The following is a 10,904-nucleotide window of genomic DNA, read 5'->3' on the forward strand; positions in this document are numbered from 1 at the left end:
GTTTGTAATTATTGTAATTGTTTGTACACTTTATGAAACCAGGTTTTTGTCTTTTTACTTTGTGTCATATGGTCCAAAAATGATAAAGTTATTAATATTCATGAATCATTTTAAGGAAATTTATAAATTTCCTGTTTAATAATCTACACTGACAAGTTGTGTCCTGTGTTGACTAAAGGCATCTGGATGAGTACATGAATAGGAAGGGTTTAGAGGGATATGGGCCAAATGCTGGCAATTGGGATTAGATTCACTTAGGATACCTGGTCAGCATGGACAAGCTGGGACGAAGGGTCTGTTTCCAAGCTGTACAGCTCTATGACTCCATGACATCATTGTTTCACAAATTTTATCCGTGTCACCAATTTACTTCAACTTTCCATCTCTAGCCACTTATATTTGGAATTCAGTGTGCATCGGAAAAATATCTCAGCTTCCAACTTATTAAATTTATTCACAATCAAGACATTGTCAATCAAATCTTTCCTCACAGTCTTCCAGGCTCCCCGAAAGCATAATAACTCAGTTTTCCCAGCTCTGATATGAATCTTAAAAAGTTCATTGAACTCTATCCCATATCATAACCCTTTAGATGTAGACAGACATTAGCCTAATCACTGACATGAGAAAACAATTTAGTGTCAGCATAAAATATGACACCAGGCAGCATTAAACCGAGGTCCGAAACTGAATAAGAGCTGCATTCCAGTGAAGAAGTGAGAGTGACTGCCCTAGGCATCTATTTAGCATTTGGCTGTGTGTGACATCAAGGAATCTTAGCAACATTGCACACAATGGGAGTATGGGAAAAATATTCCACTGGTTAGAATTATATCTGGTACAAAGGAAATTGTTGAGGCTGTTGCAAACTTATCTCAGCTCCAGGACATTGCTTCAACAATTCTTCAGCATGGTGTTTGGGGCCTAACCATCTCCATCAATGATCTTCCTCCAACATAAAGTCATAAATCTAGATGTCTCCTGCTGATCACAGGGTGCTCAATGTCATTTCTAACTCATCAACGGCTGAAATAAAGCCACACAATATGGAAACAAAAACAGAAATTTCCAGAAAATCTCAGCAGGTCTGGCAGCATATGTGGAGAGAAATCAGAGCTAACATTCTGGGTCCGGTGACCCTTCTTCAGAACATCAGACAATAGAGGAATATGCGTCAGCATCTTTGGAGAGATAATCAGAGTCAACATGTCAAGTATAAAACTAGGAACTGTAGATACTGGAAATCTGAAACAAAAACCAACACTTCTGAGAAAAGGTCACTGGACTCAAAAGATTAATTCTGTGTCTGTCTCCACAGATGCTGCCACGCCTGTAGAGTATCTCAAGCAATTTCTGTAACATTTCCGACATGTGGTTTTTCATCGGACTCTGAAATGTGAGCTCTGAGCATTTCTCCAGAGATGTTGCTAGACCTGCTGAGTATCTTCAATCTCATATTAGTAAAAGCAGAGACGTGGCAGATGAAATTTAATGCACAGAAATGTGAAGAGATATATTTTTGGTAGGAACAGTTAGAAGCAATCAGAATGGAATGAAGCAATATCTAAAGGGAGAATGCAGGAACAGAGTGAGCTAAGATTTGGGTGCACAGAATTTTTGAATCTGACAAACCAATGAGAACATTTTTAATAAAAAACTGGAACCCAGTTAGTTATTTGGTAGTACAGAATCTGAGTACAGTCGGTTCTGCTGTAACGCGTGTTCCGGTAACACCAACTGGCTGTAACTTTACTGACGAATAACAGAACGCTAGTTCTAAAATACGAATTTGTGTTGGCTATAACGCGATTCCATCCCCCAAGAAAACAGTCAGAAGACAATGAACCACAGTGAACCACAGCTATTCACTCCTAGATTAGCTATTTTTGCCCTAACCCTGCAACCACAATTGCTTCTGAAGGTGATGACGACGACGCTCAGCCCCTGCATTAACAACAGAGCAACATCAAAACCTCCGTTCCCGTTGAGTCATCTTGACACTTTTTCAAGTTAAGGTGTTTAATTTACTTTTATTTTATTATTAGATATTAATTAAATATTTATTCAAACTGTGCCAACCTTTGTGTTAGGCTTTTGAGTGACTTTTGAGTGATTTATTTTGGTGGTCTGCCCTAAACCCCACTTTTCCGTAGACCCATCATTTCTATTGTGCAATTTTCCACAACACAATGCTGCACAGGAATGCAACTACTGCATTATAGTAGATCTGACAGTATGGTTGAAAAAAAGATATACATCTAGTTGAAGGTTTTCACCCTGCAATGTTCAGAACTAGAAATAAAGGGAAATAATTTGTATTGTTTGAGAGAAAAGCTGATTAGTTGGGAAGTGAACTCTAATTAGTTAAGACACCACCATGGAGAATGCACAAAGTGATGACCATTGACAGTTCCTTGCCAAACTTTGGTCAAATTTAGAGCAGGCAGTTTGACTCTGAGTGGTCAAGTCAATGCTTGAGAAATGATCCAGGGAATGGCTGTTGAGTATTTTGTTAATTTGAAACAGGTAGAGTGTGTGTACATAATTTTTCTCTCTGCAAAGGATAGTGCCCTGTGTATTTATATGTAGTTTGGATACATGCAAGTGAACTGTGAGACTGGTTGACAATCCTAAATTAGTTTTCATCATAATTCAATTTGCACTCAGTATTATGTTGTAAGCATTGCCCAAATGTGGGGCCTCATCTAATATTGGGTACAGTCATGTGAAATTAGCAAGCACATGCTGGTTGGGTACGGCCATTATACAGCTTCTTGTAAACAATCAAAGGGATATGCCACTAGAAGTGATTTTTAATGGGTTAAGACCAGACAACAGTATGCTCACAGTCTTAGACGTTATAAATGGATTCTGGCCATTCCCTGTCAACCAAAATCCTAGAAGGAACCCATATTCCCTGAATGAGAAAAGCAATACACGTAGAACTTCCCCCAGAACCCCCCCGCACTCCCACACTCCCCTAAAACCCCCCACATGGGAGTTCCACACTAGTTTGTGTACATTTCACTAGGTGATGAACAAGATCCTAAAATTGGTAAACCTGGTCCCCATGATAGTATTTCTGTACAGTTCGCAGACAAACTTCTGACAGTATCTAAGGCTGAAACTAGACCTTACAGAGCATTAACATAATAACTGACACAATAATACGGCCAAGATAATGACATCCATCATTATGAACTGCTTCGAGAGATTAGTAATGACACAGGCCAACTCCAGTCTTCCAAACTGCCTCGATCCACTACAATTTGCCTACTGTCATGAAGGGTCTACAGCACCTGACAGCATTTATCTGTCTCCGCACTCATCCCTGGAACCTCTGGATAATGAGGACACCTACGTCAGACTCCAATTTATTGACTTTAGCTCCACCTTCGACACCATAATTTCAACTAAACCCATCTCCAAACTCTGAGATGTGGAACTCTGCTCCCCCCTCTATATCTGGACCCTCAAACTCCTGACCCACAGGCCACAATCAGTAAGGATAGGCGACAACACCTCCTCCACAATAATCTTCAACACTAGTGCCCCGCAAGGCTGCACACTCAGCCCCTTACTACGCTCCTCATACACTCTCAACTGTGTGGCCAAATTCTGCTCTAACTCCATTTACAAATTTGCTGATGATATCACTGCAGTCAGTTGGATCTCAAACAATGATGAGACAGAATATAGGAAAGAGATAGACAGCTCAGCGGCATGGTGTAAAGATAACAATCTTTCCCTCAATGTCAGCAAAATGAAGGAGCTGGTCATTGCCTTCAAGAAGCAGAATGGAGGACATGCCACAGTCTGCATCAATGCTGCTGAGGTGGAGATTGTCAAGTTTCTACGAGTAAGTAGCACTAACAATCAGCCCTCGTCCATCCGTGCAAATTCTACAGTCAAGTAAGTACAGCAACATCTCTGCTTCCTTAAAAGGCTAAGGAAATTCGCTATGTCCACAACGATGCTTACCGATTTTTATAGACGCACCGTAGAAAGCATCCCATCCAGATGTATGGCAATGGCTCTGCCCTAGACCACAACAAATTACAGAGAGTCGTGGCTGTATCCCAGTCCATCACGAAAACCAGCCTTCCTTACGTTGTCGCTGTCTACACTTCCCACTGCCTCAGGAAAACAGCCAACTTCATCAAAGACACCTCCCACCCAGTTATGTTCTCTTCCACACTCCTCCATAGGGCAGCAGATACAAATGTTTGAAAACACGTACCAAACCATTTAAGAACAGCTTCTTTCCCACTGTTATCAGATTTATGAATGGACCTCTCGCATATTAGAGTTGATCTTTCTCTGCACCTTCTCAGTAGCTGTAATACAACATTCTGCATTCTGTTCTATTCCCTGATGTACTTGTGTAAAGTATAATTTGTCTGGATAACAGGCAAAACAATACTTTTCACTAAGTCTCAGTGCATGTGACAATGACAAATCAAATCAAAAATCTATTAGCCTGAAACTTGAGCCTTGCTTTAAGGTTAGTCCTAAGAAGGTACAGTTGAGGCAGTAGACAGCCCAGTGCTGAGGCTATGCCCCCTGGTAAAGGCACCAGTCTATACCAAATGATTGAGATGCCACTCACACATAAATGAGACAGAACTTTGGAAAATCTTAGGACACTTTTGTTAAAGGTTTGTAATATTATAACATGGAAATTTGGCTTTAAAAATATAGGTAAATGCGTTTTCACTTTTAATTCTGTGAAGGTAGCTTGTTGAGCTGGGAAGAAGTTTTGGGAACTGTTCCAGCTATTTAATTTCTACTACAGTGCCTCACTGGTCTATTACTCCAAAAACCGTGGCTGTTAGTCTCCCTGCTGCCCTGTCAAGTTCAGTTTGGTAAAAAAGACAGGGAAGTAGCTGGTGTCTGTGTATCTCGGGGAGAGATAGTAACAGATAATCACATCCAGTGAATGTATAGAAAGTTACAGAAAGGAAATGCTTGTAACCTTGTCACTTGAATGTGAAATTAACTCACTAAGAACAGGATGAAGCTTCACTGGGATTGAGTGTCATTTCTGGGAAGAGAGTCAATTTTTTTGCTGTTTATGTAAATATGTTTTTAAAACTGTCACAGATTTCTAGTTTTGTTTTTGTTTTCTTTCATATTTTCAACTGAAGTTTTGTTAAAAGAACATTTTCAGCCATGAGAATAAGTTTAGTAACTGAACACCGTAGCAAACAAGCTGCAAAATGAAAACTCACAATCTAGCAAGAGAAGTTTCGCTCTGATTAGCCTAATGTTACCATCATTTGGCATCATAATTATTACCAGAATTTTATCCCTGACTTTACATCATTGGTGAAGCCCATACAGTGTTTGTTGATGGAGGACTCATCCCAAGGATTGATAATGTGGGGAGGGGCAGGATCAAGAAAAAGGTCCACACGGGGATGAACTAGGCACTAATCATGAGGAACACCGATAGGATGGATAGCTTTGTCTCCAAGGGTAGGGGAAACTTAAAACCAGAGGGCATAGGTTAAAGGTGAGGGGTGGAAGATTTAAAAGGTGCAACTTTTTCATGCAGAGGGTGGTGTGTGTATGGAGTGAGCTGCCGGAGGAAGTGGTGGAGGCTGGTACTATTACAACATTTACAAGTTTATGAATGGGAAGGGATTAGGGTCAAATGTTGGCAGATGGGACCTGATCAGTTTAGGATATCTGGTTGGTAAGGGCGAGTTGGACCAAAGGGTCTGTTTTGGTGCTGTATAACTCTATGACTCCAAGAGCAGTGCACCTTGGATGGCCAAATATGGACTAACCTTTCTTGCATGATGTGGAAAATCAAAGGTGGCTAGTACAATGCAGTTCTGTGACAGTGGCAAATCTACTAGAGTAACTCACTGATGTACTACTCCTACAATTGACTGCTGGTGTCTGTGCTGCCCAGTCAAACTGGCCTGTGTAACCCGACCTCTCAGTGTGGCTGAGTGAACCCATGGTGGTGCCCAGCTAGGTTGCACTTTGATGGGGCAATCAGACTCAGGCAAACGAAGATCAGGACCATGCCCAGATGGGCCTGGAGATTCCAAAGCCAGGTCCATACCAATGGGACAGGTCACTGTCAGAGAGAGAGAGAGAGGCCTGTCACAGCACTAGGAGAAGAGGAGTTAAGGACCATGCCCAGATGGGCCTGGAGATTCCAAAGCCAGGTCCATACCAAAGGGACAGGTCACTGTCAGAGAGAGAGAGAGGCCTGTCACAGCACTAGGAGAAGAGGAGTTAAGGACCATGCCCAGATGGGCCTGGAGATTCCAAAGCCAGGTCCATACCAACAGGACAGGTCACTGTCAGAGAGAGAGAGAGGCCTGTCACAGCACTAGGAGAAGAGGAGTTAAGGACCATGCCCAGATGGGCCTGGAGATTCCAAAGCCAGGTCCATACCAATGGGACAGGTCACTGTCAGAGAGAGAGAGAGAGGCCTGTCACAGCACTAGTAGAAGAGGAGTTAAGGACCATGCCCAGATGGCCCAGGGAAGGAATTGTTCCTGAGAGCTAATCTGACCCTGAGTTCACTGCAACCATCAAATATGAACAGTTGAAGCTCCTGGCTGGTGTGAAGGAGCACAGGACAACTGTAATCTACAGCTGACGAGTTGAAGGTGCACTTATGGAGTCCAGGTTGGTTGGGGTGGAGGGGGGTGGGTGGCTGTGCAGGGTAGTGTGAGGCAGTGGAAGGGAGTGTGAGGGAATGTGAGGGAGTGTGAGGGAGTGTGATGGAATGTGAGGTAGTGTGAGGGAATGTGAGGGAGTGTGATGGAGTGTGAGGGAATGTGAGGGAATGTGAGGTCGTGTGAGGAAGAGTGAGGGAGTGTGAGGGAATGTGAGGTAGTGTGAGGGAGTGTGAGGGAATGTGAGGTAGTGTGAGGGAATGTGGGGTAGTATGAGGGAGAGTGAGGGAATGTGAGGGACAGTGAGGGAATGTGAGGGAGTGTGAAGGAATGTGAGGTGGTATGAGGGAGAGTGAGGAAGAGTGAGGAAATGTGAGGGAGTGTGAAGGAATGTGAGTAAGTATGAGGGAGTGTGAGGGTGTATGACGGAGTGCGAGGGACTATGAGGAAGTGTGAGAGAGTGTGAGGGACTATGAGGCAGTGCGGGGGTGTGTGAGGGAGTCTGAGGATGTGTGAGGGAGTGTGAGGGTGTGTGAGAGAGTGTGAGGGACTATGAGGCAGTGTGAGGGAGTGTGAGGGTGTGTGAGGGTGTGTGAGAGAGTGTGAGGGACTATGAGGCAGTGTGAGGGAGTGTGAGGGTGTGTGAGGGAGTGTGAGAGTGTGAGGGACTATGAGGCAGTGTGAGGGAGTGTGAGTGTGAGGGACTATGAGGCAGTGTGAGGGAGTGTGAGAGAATGTGAGGGACTATGAGGCAGTGTGAGGGAGTGTGAGAGAGTGTGAGGGACTATGAGGCAGTGTGAGGGAGTGTGAGAGAGTGTGAGGGACTATGAGGCAGTGTGAGGCAGTGTGAGGGACTATGAGGCAGTGTGAGGGAGTGTGAGGGACTATGAGGCAGTGTGAGCGTGTGTGAGGAAGTGTGAGTGAGTGTGAGGGACTATGAGGCAGTGTGAGGGAGTGTGAGGCAGTGTGAGAGAGTGTGAGGGACTATGAGGCAGTGTGAGGGAGTGTGAGAGAGTGTGGGGGACTATGAGGCAGTGTGAGGCAGTGTGAGGGAGTGTGAGAGTGTGAGAGTGTGAGGGACAATGAAGCAGTGTGAGGGAGTGTGAGGGACTATGAGGCAGTGTGAGGCAGTGTGAGAGTGTGAGGCAGTGTGAGGGTGTGTGAGGGAGTGTGAGGAAGTATGAGGGAGTGTGAGGGTGTATGACGGAGTGCGAGGGACTATGAGTAAGTGTGAGGGAGTGTGAGGCAGTATGAGGGAGTGTGTGGGTGTGTGAGGCAGTGTGAGGGAGTGTGAGGGAGTGTGAGGCAGTGTGAGGGTGTGTGAGGGAGTGTGAGGCAGTGTGAGGGAGTGTGAGGGAGTGTGAGGGTGTGTGAGGCAGTGTGAGGGAGTGTGAGGCAGTGTGAGGGTGTATGAGGGAGTGTGAGGCAGTGTGAGGGAGTGTGAGGGACTATGAGGGTGTGTGAGGCAGTGTGAGGGTGTGTGAGGGAGTGTGAGGAAGTATGAGGGAGTGTGAGGGTGTATGACGGAGTGCGAGGGACTATGAGGAAGTGTGAGACAGTGTGAGGGACTATGAGGCAGTGCGGGGGTGTGTGAGGGAGTCTGAGGATGTGTGAGGGAGTGTGAGGGTGTGTGAGAGAGTGTGAGGGACTATGAGGCAGTGTGAGGGAGTGTGAGTGTGTGTGAGGGTGTGTGAGAGAGTGTGAGGGACTATGAGGCAGTGTGAGGGAGTGTGAGGGTGTGTGAGGGAGTGTGAGAGTGTGAGGGACTATGAGGCAGTGTGAGGGAGTGTGAGCGTGTGAGCGACTATGAGGCAGTGTGAGGGAGTGTGAGAGAATGTGAGGGACTATGAGGCAGTGTGAGGGAGTGTGAGGGAGTGTGAGAGAGTGTGAGGGACTATGAGGCAGTGTGAGGGAGTGTGAGGGTGTGTGAGTGACTATGAGGCAGTGTGAGGGTGTGTGAGGAAGTGTGAGCGAGTGTGAGGGACTATGAGGCAGTGTGAGGGAGTGTGAGGCAGTGTGAGAGAGTGTGAGGGACTATGAGGCAGTGTGAGGGAGTGTGAGAGAGTATGAGGGACTATGAGGCAGTGTGAGGGAGATTGAGAGAGTGTGAGAGTGTGAGGGACTATGAGGCAGTGTGAGGGAGTGTGAGGCAGTGTGAGGGAGTGTGAGGGAGTGTGAGGCAGTGTGAGGGTGTGTGAGGGAGTGTGAGGCAGTGTGAGGGAGTGTGAGGGACTATGAGGCAGTGTGAGGCAGTGTGAGGGAGTGTGAGGGTGTGTGAGGGAGTGTGTTTACAGAATAGGATTAAATCAAGATCTACACCCACATGTGTGTGTGGCGTGTTGAATTGGGCCCTTGTGGATAAAGCTAATCCGATATTGAGAACACAAAATTTTGTACAACCCCTTGGCTTCTACAGGAGGCAGTAAAAAGCTGCATCTTATTAACGTACAGGAAGAAAGTCAGGAGGCGGTAGTTACACAGTCCATAATGGCGGGAGTAGAGAACATGATGGTGTTCCTAATGATTGTGCCATAAGAACACATCATAGGAACTTATTCCGAGGAAATCAGTGTGAATCCCTGCGCATGGAAAAGGATGGCTTAACATATTAGGAAGGATCCAGGAAGATACTACTCTAGGTTTGAATGGTGCCTTTTGATTACAATGTGGGAATATTGTACTGAATTAGAGCTCTCCTACACACACAGGGTGGGAGAGGATTGGAGCTTTCTTACACAAACAGCAATGGATGCTGGATCAGTTGTTAATTTTAGATCTGAGATAGATAAGATTTTGTTAAGGAATGGCATTTGGGATATGGGCCAAAGACAGGTATATGGAGATAGGCCACAGATCATGCACAGGGTCATTGTACAGGCTCAGTAGGCTGAATGGTCTCCTGCAGTTCCTGCATTCCAACTTACGGGACACGGGTGAAACCAGAGCACTGCTCACAGACCATCAGCAGTAATATTACAAAAATAACTCTTCCAGGTGCAGACTAGATGTGATGAATGTCTTAAGGTTTAATAGATCGTTGTAAAAAAATCACCAATTCCTACTTTGGGAGAAAAATGATGCATGCCAACCTGGGATGGATGTTATCCCAGGAAACCTGTTGATCGCAATAGAATCATTGTTCCAAGGCGCAATGGCCTATCTGCGGGTTTCACTGTTTTCTTTATTTCATTGCCTTTATCTATGAGCATTCTATCTGAAGAGTACAGCCATGAACCTATTTTTAAAGGATCGCAGTTGGATCCAGTAATGTAAATTGCTATCTGTGTTAATGGTCCTTTTAAATCTCATTCAATAGTGAGATATCAAAATGCAGTTTCATCCAACTAAATCCACCAGGTTATGACACCTTGAGGTTTTGCAGTGGTGTACACTCTGTGACACATCTAGTCCCTTTGAAATTACTGCTGGACTGGACATAAACAGAATGCCAACCAAAGCAAAGTGTCACTGTATTCCTGCCGCACACCGAATCATTCAGTGCCCTTTCCCAGCTCAGCTCACCATAATACATAATCATAAAAGTGAAACATAACCAGAAATTGCTGGTAAAACTCAGGGAGTCTGGCAGCATCTGTGGAGAGAAAGCAGAGTTAATGTTTTGGATCCAGTCCTGAAAAAAGGTCACTGGACCTGAAACATTAACTCTGACTCCTCTCCACAGATGCTGCCAGACTCCCTGAGTTTTACCAGCAATTTCTGGTTATGTTTCTGGTTTCCAGCATTTGCAGTTTTTGGATTCCTGTTAATTAAAGGGGTTATATTTCTTGCTTATGTCAATGGGACAATATTGTAAAATAGATTTGCAGTAGCTTCAACAATGCTGAAAGTTTGGTATGCTGCTGTTAGGCATGAACAGAAAAAAAATTATTTCTGGTGTTGTTCCCAGGCCACTAAACTTTGCTGCTGTTTAATTTCTGTAATCAGTTTATGATCATTATTACAGCTGATATTGTTTTTTAGCGCAAGTACTTTTCTATATACCACCTACCTTTCACTGGCCTTTCGTTTGACTGGGTAGATGTTGGAAAAGTAGATTGAGAGAATATTTTTTGATTTGATTTATTATTGTAACATGTACCTGGGTACAGAGAAAAGCGACTGTTTTGCAAGCAGCACCAGCAGATCATACCATACAAAAGCGCATGAAGGTAACAAAATAGAGTGAAGAATACAAAGTTGCAGCTGCAGAGAAGGTGCACAAGCAGCGATGTTATCATTAGATTTAAAATCTGAGAGGCCCCT

This window comes from Stegostoma tigrinum, chromosome 6 (assembly GCF_030684315.1).
Source record: "Stegostoma tigrinum isolate sSteTig4 chromosome 6, sSteTig4.hap1, whole genome shotgun sequence".
NCBI classification, from domain to species: Eukaryota; Metazoa; Chordata; class Chondrichthyes; order Orectolobiformes; family Stegostomatidae; genus Stegostoma; species Stegostoma tigrinum.